Source organism: Ahaetulla prasina, chromosome 2, assembly GCF_028640845.1.
Source record: "Ahaetulla prasina isolate Xishuangbanna chromosome 2, ASM2864084v1, whole genome shotgun sequence".
Classification (NCBI taxonomy): domain Eukaryota; kingdom Metazoa; phylum Chordata; class Lepidosauria; order Squamata; family Colubridae; genus Ahaetulla; species Ahaetulla prasina.
The window spans coordinates 72,898,592-72,910,247 of NC_080540.1; the positions used below are offsets into that span (position 1 = coordinate 72,898,592).

The 11,656-nt window shown below is 36.7% G+C and overlaps 1 long non-coding RNA gene across 1 annotated transcript; it reads right to left on the reverse strand.

The window, feature by feature from the left end:
- Positions 1-2,017: 2,017 nt before the first annotated feature.
- Positions 2,018-3,123, reverse strand: LOC131193252 (uncharacterized). Its single transcript, XR_009153870.1, has 3 exons — positions 3,001-3,123; positions 2,125-2,200; positions 2,018-2,034 (listed from the first exon to the last, which is right to left on the reverse strand). It is a non-coding gene; the product is annotated as an uncharacterized LOC131193252 (long non-coding RNA).
- Between the last annotated feature and the right edge of the window lie 8,533 nt (positions 3,124-11,656).

An 11,656-nucleotide genomic window follows, 5' to 3' on the forward strand; every position in this document is an offset into this window, starting at 1 on the left:
TTTTATTCACATATTATTTGGAAGTTTACTAAAGCTCAAGACAGCGAAGTAGACAATTTAATGTATTTGTTGTCATGTTTTAATCTGTTGTATTTTATCCAATTGTAAGCCACCTGAGTCATGTGACAGTCCTTCATAAATCCACCCAGACTGCCCCCATCTACTCTTCTGCCTTTTCTTGTTCTTTCAAATGGCCTTGTATGAAGGATGTGTTAGCTGCCTTGAATTATTTGTAAAAACAATAAAGGTGGGATACAAATAAAATAATTATTATGGAACAATGTCTAACCAAACAATTCTAGAAATGAACAAAATGCACTGATTTGTGAACAGAATAGCCCGAAGAATTCTGGAATATTCTGTTTCCACTCCAAATCATGGCAACTCATATGAACTTTGCCATTTCAAGGACAGTTTCCAAAATTAAATCCTTGCAACTATAAGCAATTCAAGGTATCCCAAATATGGTGTTTAGATGAAATAGGTCCACTTTAGGGTCTAATCAAACCTTAGGCGGATGGTAGTGAATTTTGCCTATTCCTAATCAGCATCATAAGGAAACAGGGTCACTCAGAGAATGGTAGTTGTATGCTATATTGGGCACCTACAAAATAAAATCTACATTTCTCAGTTATCATTATTAGGCTGCTTCTTTCAGATTGGGGGTTTATAATATTGATGTGTGATACTGAAGCGGGATTGCCTCAGTGCTTTATGTCATGGTCTGTGATCACGCACTACCATTCACTGTTGTCAGGCCCCCATACAGAGACACAATGAGCCATCTGTCAATGTCAGCAGCTGCAAATGAGTTGATAAGAAGGCACTCACCCCTTTCAGAGATTCGTATCTATGTGACCTGGGTTTCTTAATGCCGTTTCTGTGCCATTTGCGAGCTGTTCAGAAATAATATTCAATAATTTAAGATAATAAATTAATATTCTACATTTCTGTTTCTCTATTAGTTTTATCTGCTTTAAAAAATAGCAAAATATCTATTTCAAGTTGCAATTTCTAGGTTTGAAAATTCTACAAAGTAATGTAACAGTGGCTAAAAACCTAGAATCTTTGGGACTGCCAAAATACATTCATAATTTTTCTCATGAAAACCACACAATTGCTTTCTAAGGGTGTCTTATCCTTTACATGAGATTGAAACCCAATATTTCTTAAGAAGTAGGCAATACAAATCTATCATTAGTTCCAATAAGATTTCAATCTTGTTCTGTTTACTATATACAATTCAATATTAAGTCATAACTTTTCTCCAGTCATATGTGGTATTGTTCCATCAGTGTTAAATTCAGCATGTACTTTAATGTCTCAAACCAATTTACCAAGCATACAATTATTATCCATTTGCGTTTTCACACAATTTTATTCCAAATATCCTTTTACTAAAAAATATAAATATTTGCAGGACACTAATGGCAAATAGTATTAGACTATTAGACAAGGATAATTCTATATGAAAATTACACAGGAATCAGAGAATGACAAGACTGGCCATTATCAAGAACCTAGGAAAGGATTACATTTCCGTATTTATGCTCAATGCTTATATGATGAGTATACGGTTGCCCCTGTAAAGCTAAACGATTAGCCTTCTCAATGACTAGAATTGGGATTGCTTGCTTTTGGGCAGAGATGTCTACTTCCATTAAGCAGAAAGTAGAAGAAATTGAGTAATAGTTTTTGTGCTCTCTAATAATTTAGTAAGGCAACCCCCTCCAACGAAACAAACTCAAGACTATTCATACTTCACTTTATATTACAATATAAAGTTGTAATGTGTGCCTGTGTGTATGTGTGTGTGTATATATATATATATATGTATATGTATGTATGTATGTATATATTATAAACTATATAAGAAATGTTAATAAAAATTAGTGAATATTGATTTAAGCTATTATGCCAATATTAGTCCTTTCAAATAAGGCAAATAGTAACATTACAGCTATTTTCATTCCTCAAATTAAAACCTACATTGATTGTGTGTAGTATGGTTCTTGGACTTGGCCATGGCTAAACCTATTGAAAGAAGCAAAGACAGGAAGCATTAAACTTAAAACACAAAAAAAGGGCACAAATCCACAAATATTTTACATTCTTTACACTCACATATGAACTAATGTTCACTTGCTGATTCAGGACAGGGCTCATGGCTTAAGCCAGACTTCCACGTAGGACCTATATACTGCATAAGCCAGAAAGAGGGCTTTAAAAAACCCCTCACATCCCAGACAAAACTGTTTCAACTCCTCCCCTCAGGACGCCGCTACAGGACATTCATTGCATGCCAAAACAACTATAATAACAGTTCCCCCCCCATTATGCCATCCCTCTGCTGAACACCTAATTCCCACATAACTGTCTTATGTCTAAGGATATTTATACCGATGTAGTAGGGGTCTATTATTATTATCCTTCTCATCTTTCCTATTACCTTCCACTATCGATATCTTATGGTTCACCGGAATGGTGAACATGTGACTTCGTTGTCTGTATGTACAGTGAGAGCTTATGCAGACAAATTCCTTGTGTGCCCAATCACACTCGGCCGTTAAAGAATATTGTACATTGTATTGTATTCAATTAGACACTGCCTATCCAAGCAACTTGACGGCAAGGCAACAGATATCAAAATTAAGCTCCAACTACTAAAAAAAAGAGTAAAACTCAATTCAATAACCGACCATATACTAACTATATCCTGCGTGTAGTAGACGCACAACAGACTGAGCTCCCCGTTTCAGAAAAACGTTCAATGCCCACCAAGCAGCACAGCCTTCCGAGAAACAAAGACGTTATTAAGTAACCTCCAGAAAGCCTCATTTCATTTCCTTTTACACCAACTGATCCTCGAGACTTAAACCGCCCACCCGGCCTCTTTTCTTCCATCCATTCCGGTGAACCATCCTTCCCCCCAAGCTCATCTATTCCCTCGCATTCCACCCCCCACCCCCGCCAGCAGAAGGGAAAAATAAAAGTAAAAACCGTTTAGTAAGACAACAGTCTTTTCCCCTCCCGGGAATCCGCCGCACTACAGTTTTCCTCGAGGCCGATGATCGAGGATTCCAGGAGCTACAATTCAACTTACGCGTCCGCCGAAGTTCTAGCCAAAACCGGAAAAGAAGTAATTGTCGCAAAGCATTTCGGGATGTCAAGCCTCGAGACCGGTAAAAATATATATATATATATATATACAGCTGAACGGCCACGCAAAAGAACGTTAGTGTAATGTGTCCGGTTGGAAACAGGAGTCACAGCGAAAAAGGTTCCGGACCCGAAAATGAGTTTTCCGACTTTAAAATACAAAATCTTATTTAAGCGCAGTCTGATAATTAAAGAAACGTTCTAGAGATGAGCGCATTCTGCTCTTTTCAAAACGTTGGCGGCTCTATAGGTTTGCCTCCTCACTTTATTAAACGGGTCACTGCGTGGCACATCGTGAGGTGCATCGTTCGTATCCTATGTATCATGGTATCGGATTGAATAGAATAGAATAGAATAGAATAGAATAGAATAGAATAGAATAGATTTTTTTATTGGCCAAGTGTGATTGGACACACAAGGAATTTGTCTTGGTGCATATGCTCTCAGTGTACATAAAAGAAAAAATACATTCGTCAAAAATCATAAGGTACAACATTCGTACAAAAATCATAATGATAATCATAGGGAACAAATAAGCAATCAAATCATATTAGGAAACAGAAAATTGAAGGGAAAAGTGTAAAAAATGGATATTTCTCTTTAGTCAGAAAACTAACAGTGAATTTCTCAATTATAAACCCTATGGATAAGGTGATTACATGCTTGGGTTTCAAGCATTTATCTTGTCTTCTTCGGCTCGCTTCTCTCTTCGTTTTTCTTCTCTTTTTGTAGAAATGGACTACTGAAGAACTATCTTACCATCAGAACGGGATGCTTCAACAAATAAATACAAAAGCGCCTTTTTTGCCAATTTTTTTTTTTTGAGATAAGTTTTAAGTAATTCATAAAAGTAGGGCTCTAATACCAAAAACAGGACACTGGATCTCTCTATTGCTAGTGGGAGAAGAGAGAAGGATTCTTGAAAAAGTCCACCAACTGCAAGTACTGAAAGTAAGAAAGAAAAACTGGTTTGTTGTGATTTTTTTTTAAAGAAGCAATGTTGAAATAAAGCAATTCAGCTTTTGAAAATGGATGAAATTGCAAGAACAAGCAGATCCAGCCCCAGCTCCAGTAACAAAATTGTGTAAAACATTGAAAATGTCTTGTTTTAACTGAAATTCTCCTAAAACCTAAATTCATGTTTCTCTCACTGGTGCAGTATTTAATAAGTGAAGGGAGGGAGGAAATTTTGTACCAAGATGCACACACATTATACTTTTTCTGAATGTTTTGTTTTACTATATTAATAATTTTGAAGTACTTAAATACTCCTTATATACTAAATAAGAAAAATACATTTTAAGGGGGAGAAAAACAGCTGCAAATTAAAGAAAACTTTGTTCAAATGCCATTTTTTTCATAAAACACGTGGACACAAAAATATTATACTTTTTTTCTGGGAAGGTAATAACTGTGTGTATCCCAATTAGTTATAATCTGGGAAATTTTCAGAGAGCAGTTTAGACTCTTGTAATTAAGCCAAGTGAAGTTACAAATTTTGAGTTACTTATGCTTCATTAAGTAGTAGGAGGCTTTTAAGATATGTCATAAAATTTGAACTGCCTGAATGAAATATTGAGGCAATGCAGAAAGATGAAAAATAACTTAAAAATATAATGTTAGAATCTCATTGAAAAAGAATTCAGGAGTTGGAATTTTGGACACAATACTGAAAAAAGAGTTGACAATCGGCCTGTTGAACTGGCTCAGGTTCAGATCAAACATAAATATCTTAGTCTCAAATTCTTTATGCTGAACATGAGCAAACTCTAGTGGCTGTAGTGGAGAAATGTTTATAAATCAATTTAATTTGGCTCAGGAATAATTTCTGGAAGCTGCATATTACCGTAACTTCAAACCAAGCTATCACAGTCCAAGTTCTAGTTGAAGCGGGGGTTTTTCAAAGAATTGAACGATAGATACAAGAAAAAGCAGGAAAAAATAGGAAAGGGTGAAATAGAAAAAAAGTTCATAATGTTTAGAGACAACAAGGAATACTTTCTTATTTTATTCTGCAAATGTCAGCCTATCAAAGGATAGTGGAATGAGGAACTTTCATAATCACGAAACGTTTGCAAAGTATCTCAAAATAAGGTTTGGAGTTGATACAGCTGTTGGAGCAACATAGTGGGGGAGAAAATCGGTATACCCTTTATAACCAATTACAAATTAGAGGATTATTGAGGTGGGGGAAATTTTATTTCAAAGTGATTAGATGTCAGTTTAGGAGAAAGAATGAATATGTCTCTGATTTAGGCTTATCACATTGGGATGCTTTTACCTTTTTTTATAATGATTTTTTTCATTCATACAGGTATTTTTTTGTTTTTCATTTTAACATTGAAAAACAATTCTTTTAAAACCAGATTGTTTAATCCTTATTTTTATTTATCATATAGGTTACCCAAATTTAGGTTGATGAATAACAATAAAAATAAATATAAAAGCAATAAAAACAAACAATTGTTGACATGCAGGGAACAACCCACAATCACTCCCACATACGTATCCTTCCAAAGGAATCATTCTAGCCCAAGGCCTGGGTGAGGAGCCAGATCTTCAAGGATTGCTTGATGAAAGTAAGGAAAGGGCTGTTTCAATCTCTGGGTGAATATTGTTCCAAAGGGCAAGTGTGCAACAGAGAAGGCATGTTTCCAGGATCCCATTAAATAATGGATGGGATTCAGAGCATGTCAACTGTCTGAACTATCAAATAGAGCTTCAGATAGAGCTATTCAGATAGAGCTGAACAGCTCTATCAAATCCTGTTCCTGTTAAAAGTGGCGTTCCCCAAGGCAGCGTTCTTGGACCAACTCTCTTCATATTGCACATTAATGATCTCTGTGACCATATTACAAGTAATAGTGTTCTCTTTGCTGACGATGTCAAACTATTTAACACCACCACCAATACAGCTATCCTCCAAAAAGACCTTGACTTTTTATCTGAATGGTCTAAAACTTGGCAACCTCAAATTTCAACCAGCAAATGCTCAGTCTTACATATTGGAAAAAAGAACCTAAACATTAAGTACAAGCTTGATGGAAATTACCTTACTGATGACCCCCACCCTGTTAAAGATCTTGGAGTTTTCATATCAAATGATCTAAGTGCCAAAGCCCACTGTAAGTACATCGCAAAAAAGGCCTTGAGAGTTGTAAACCTAATCTTGCGTAGCTTCTTTTCCAAAAACACTACACTACTAACCAGAGCATATAAAACATTTGCTAGACCAATTCTTGAATATAGCTCGACTGTCTGGAACCCATACCACATTTCTGACAATACAATTGAACGTGTCCAGAAATATTTTACAAGAAGAGTTCACTCCTCTGAATACAACAAAATACCTTATGCCACCAGACTTGAAATCCTGGGTTTAGAAAATTTAGAACTACGCCGCCTTCGACATGACCTGAGTTTAACTCATAGAATCATCTATTACAATGTCCTTCCTGTCGAAGACTACTTCAGCTTCAATTGCAACAATACACAAGCACACAATAGATTTAAGCTTAATGTTAACCGCTCCAATCTTGATTGCAGAAAATATGACTTCAGTAACAGAGTTGTTAATGCTTGGAATACACTGCCTGACTCTGTGGTCTTTTCCCAAAATCCCCAAAGCTTCAACCAAAAACTGTCTACCATTGACCTCACCCCATTCCTAAGAGGTCTGTAAGGGGCGTGCATAAGAGCACCAGCGTGCCTACCGTTCCTGTCCTAATGTTTCCTTTCGTTATATCCAATTAATATAGTTATTACATACTCATATATATGCTTATATTGTATAATGATTTCATGCTTATGCTTATATATACTATGTGACAAAATAAATAAATAAACAGGTGGAATGGGCACAGGCAGTCCTTCAGTCCTCCTCATGCCAGGTAGGTCTTGATAAAAAATAATAACTACCTTGAATTATCTCTGGAGTCTTACTGGCAATGAATGCAGCTATGCCACCTCATTTTGGATCAGCTGCAGCTTTAAGTAGTTTTTAATACATCTAGAATACATTGCAATTGCCACATACATACTGATAAAGGTATGAATGACTGGGGAGAGCCTCCCAGAACGAGAACACACTAAATGTATCTATACAAAGGCCTTGGCTACAGCTACTGCCTGCTCACCAAACAGGAAGATCAAGTTGCATACCAGCCCCATTCCAGAACTCATTCAAAACTGAGGGTAGAAATTCCTCTGACCCATGTGGTCCCATAGCAACAGCTACTCTGTCCTGCTAGAGTTGATCCTGGAACTGTGCTTCCCTATTCAGACACTGATATCTTTGACAATATTTGGCCAGCCTGAAGTCAAGATATAGAACTGAGTGCGAAATGATGTTATCTGACCACAAATGTATATGGTAATATACCTATATGTCATATATATATATATATACAGTATCTAGAGAAATCACATCTCTGTTCCTCAGCTATTGCAGTTAATTTTTAAAGAAAAAAGTATTCCTGGCATTTTAAAATGTTTTCTTTCTGCCATAAAGATGTGATAGGAAACATGGAACTTGTTTTGAAGAACATTGTTTTAAGAACAGCATCACCAGGCCCAAATCTTCCTCAAATATGAAATACATGCTTCTTTTTAAAAAAGTTTATTGTAAAACCAGAATTGTTTTTAAGACAATTATTTTTGTATGTATGTATGAGTTACAATGATACAGTGGTTAGAGTTCAGTACTGCAGGTTACTTCTGCTGACTGCCAGCTACCTGCAATTTGGCAGTTCAAATCTCACCAGGCTCAAGGTTGACTCAGCCTTCCATCCTTCCGAGGTGGGTAAAAAATTGTTGGGGGCAATATACTGACTGTAAACCGCTTAGAGAGGGCTGTAAAGTGGTATATAAGTTTAAGTACTATTGCTATTGCTATGTATCTATGTATGCATTTAAATGATTTATATGGGGGGAGAATCTCATTTCTGTGACTTCGGAGGACAACAAGTAAAACCATGAGAATCAAATCCAAAAGTGAAAGAAAAATGATCACGACAATAATATTACAGTGCAGCTAAAATATTTAAAATCCTTACATCATTTAACTATGTATGATATCTTTCCTGCCCTATCTGGATTTTACTGCCCAGGTTGGGTAATCCTACCTAAGTCATACTAAAATATTTTAAGATACATGTTTGAAGTTTAATTATGATGGATGCACGAATCAAGAAGAGGACCGTGAAAATATTTACAGACCCCTCGCATCCTGGACATAAACTGTTTCAACTACTACCCTCAAAACGACGCTATAGAGCACTGCACACCAGAACAACTAGACATAAGAACAGTTTTTTCCCGAAGGCCATCACTCTGCTAAACAAATAATTCCATCAACACTGTCAAACTATTTACTGAATCTGCACTACTATTAATCTTCTCATAGTTCCCATCACCAATCTCTTTCCATTTATGACTGTATGATTATAACTTGTTGCTGGCAATCCTTATGATTTATATTGATATATTGACCATCAATTGTGTTGTAAATGTTGTACCTTGATGAACGTATCTTTTGTTTTATGTACACTGAGAGCATATGCACCAAGACAAATTCCTTGTGTGTCCAATCACACTTGGCCAATAAAAATTCTATTCTATTCTATTCTTTATAGTCTTCCATTAAAACATTCAAGTGAAAAAAGAACACCTGCCAACTTTTTATAATTTTATTCCACAGCAATCATCTGGAAATAAAAGAACTGAAAAGAGACAGTACTAGAGAAGTATCATTGGCTCTTAAGGATTGTTTCTCCTGCAATTGATTTTCCTCTCCCACTCCGCTCTTTGTAACCTTAAAACCTGTATGAGCCAGAGATGGCTAGGGTCATTTATTGGGCTACCGGATCTTAATACAGTGTGAAATCCCAAACCCATTGCTTTAATTTGAATTACATTCTGCCCCCTCCAAAGTCCTTGGAACCACCAAACTCCACTCTCTTCTGTTACCTAATAAAGAAATGAATTATGCTTGCAGAGCAAGTCATGGGTTATCTTCATGGTAGAAGGGAGTGGAGTTTGCTCTCTGTTTATATACTGTACAGCAGCTTAACAGTGTTGGTGGGAGCTTTCTTTTTTCCATGGTAGTTCTTTGAGTAGGCTGTTGTTGGAACATAGTACAACAGATGCAAGGAAACATCCTCTTCCCTAAGGCTTTTTGAGTGGTAGGGAAATATAAAAGTTTAGTTGAGAGAAATAATTTAAAAGAGCTTTGTTTCCCACTGATCCTTAATACCAGCCACATTGGCTTTTGGAAGCATGAAGAACATGATTCTATAGGAATGTGTTACAGGTGGTTCAAAGATTAGACCACAGATTAAGTCATATTACTGATACAAATACTCACATGTCATCTCTGCACTATTGCCAACATTGAGTCTGCAGCCATTTGTTTCTCAAAGCTACTGAAGAATCTGCTAGTTAGTTTTTTAGTTTGTTCCAGTACTTGTACTTTGTATGAATTGGACAGATTCTAAAAGAAATAGCAAAAGAAAAAAAGAAATAGAAAAGAAAAGAAAAAAAGAAAAATCGTCTGATTAAGCTGTGTTTCTATCTCTTGTTCTTGAATGCCATCTCTGTTATTTCAAGTCATATTTCCACTGCAAAATTCTGTGAAGCTAAACAGATGGAAGAGGTTAACTTCCATTCTACAGTGTGTGATAGCAACCTTGCTTAGCTCCCTTCATAAACTGAGAAATCTGAAGGATCTTAAATTGGGGAATAATAGTCTAAGTGAAATCCATCACTGAAGAATAGAATACCCTATAGCTGTGATGGTAAATCTATGCCACACAGAGCCTTATCTGTGGGCATGTGAGCATTGCCCTAGCTCAGCTCCAGCGTGCATGTGCACTCCAGCCAGTTGATTTTTGGGTCTTCGGGGCCACTGGAAGTTAGGAAACGGGCTGTTTCCGGCCCCCGGAGGGCTTCCACGGGTGGGTGGGGAAGGCCATTTTTGCTCTTCCCAGGCTCCTAAAAAGCCTCTGGAGCCTAGGGAGGGCAAAAACGGGGCCTACAGGGCACACCATGCCATCATGTGCAAAAAGCAGGTGGAGTGCGGGGGGTGTCGCGTGTGCATGCATGGAGGAGTCGGGGCACGGAGGGCATTGAATTATGGGTATGGGCACATGCATGACCCTCCCGTGCGCCCCCTGCTTTTGGCACACAACAGCAAAAAGGTTAGCCATCACTGCCCTATAGCCTTAGAGTGAATTATTTGATATTCCAAAAATATCCAGCTAGGTAGCAATGATCTATGCAACACCTTAATGGGGTTCAAATCAAGCTAGCACCCAGGAAATCATAAAACTGTAAGTTGGATTGGAAGGTCAACTGATCATCCCAGAAGAAGGCAATAAAATATGACTATAATATTATTATCAAGAAAGCTATATGGATGTGTCTTTATATTTTACCAGAAGTCAAATTCAAGTCGCTGAGAAATTTGCAAAAAATAAAAGCTAATCAATGGAAGCAGCTGGAAATTTTGCCACTAGAAGGAGCTCCAGCACAGTGCATGAAGTGTGCAGCTGTTGAGTTATTACTTTTTTTAATTTCAAAAAGGAGAAGCGAAGCTGGGTGGAATCTCTCTCCTATCAGTATTGCTCGTTCTCCTTTTAGTCTATTTTTATAGATTTTTTTGCAACATTTGTTATTGTTACAGATGATATAGAAAGCCCATCATGAATACATTATTTTGAAAACACCTGGTATAACATAATGTAAATGTATACATTTATATTCTGTTGCCTTCCTTTGCAATGGCCAAGGCTCTAGTTACAAGTTAATTCTTATTTTGAAAGTTCCTCTTACTTTTAACCATTATATACTTAGGAGGAACATAAAATGTGTATGTGTTTGTGTGTTTATGTGCATATATATGTGTATGTGAATATTCCAGAATGCAAAAGAGATTCAGATGTGATAGATTTGGTGGTTAAGAGCAACATCCCTCAGTTTTAAGAACTCTGTTCAGTGTCATGCATTATTTGATTTTCAGTCATCTGTAGGTGAGTTAAGGAATGAAAAAAGTCATGAATTTAAATAGTGTCATTTTTCTTTATTTACCATTTTGTGGAAACTTTGAAGCAACTAATATTTTTCAAGGGCTCCAGAAGCTTCACCTGTTTTTGTGGACTTCCCAGATTCTTTGTAGAATTTTGAGAAGATCCTCTGCTTTTTTATTTATTATATCATCAAAATTGACTCCTGTTGTTTGCAGAATTCTTGTCCTCCATCATCAGTATCTGCCTCCTGGATTTTAATTTTCATTACTGATGGAACAAGAGAGGGGTATGCAGCTATTTAGAACTAATGCAGGAAAGGTTGATCCATTGTGAGGGTACCATATTCCTTTACATAGCAGCAGCTTCTGAAGAAAGCCATACTTTTTTGATTTTGCTAGACAAGCAGGAAATCATCAGATTGTTGGTAGAATACTATCTTTATTCTTGTTCTCATATTGGTGAACAGTGAGGAA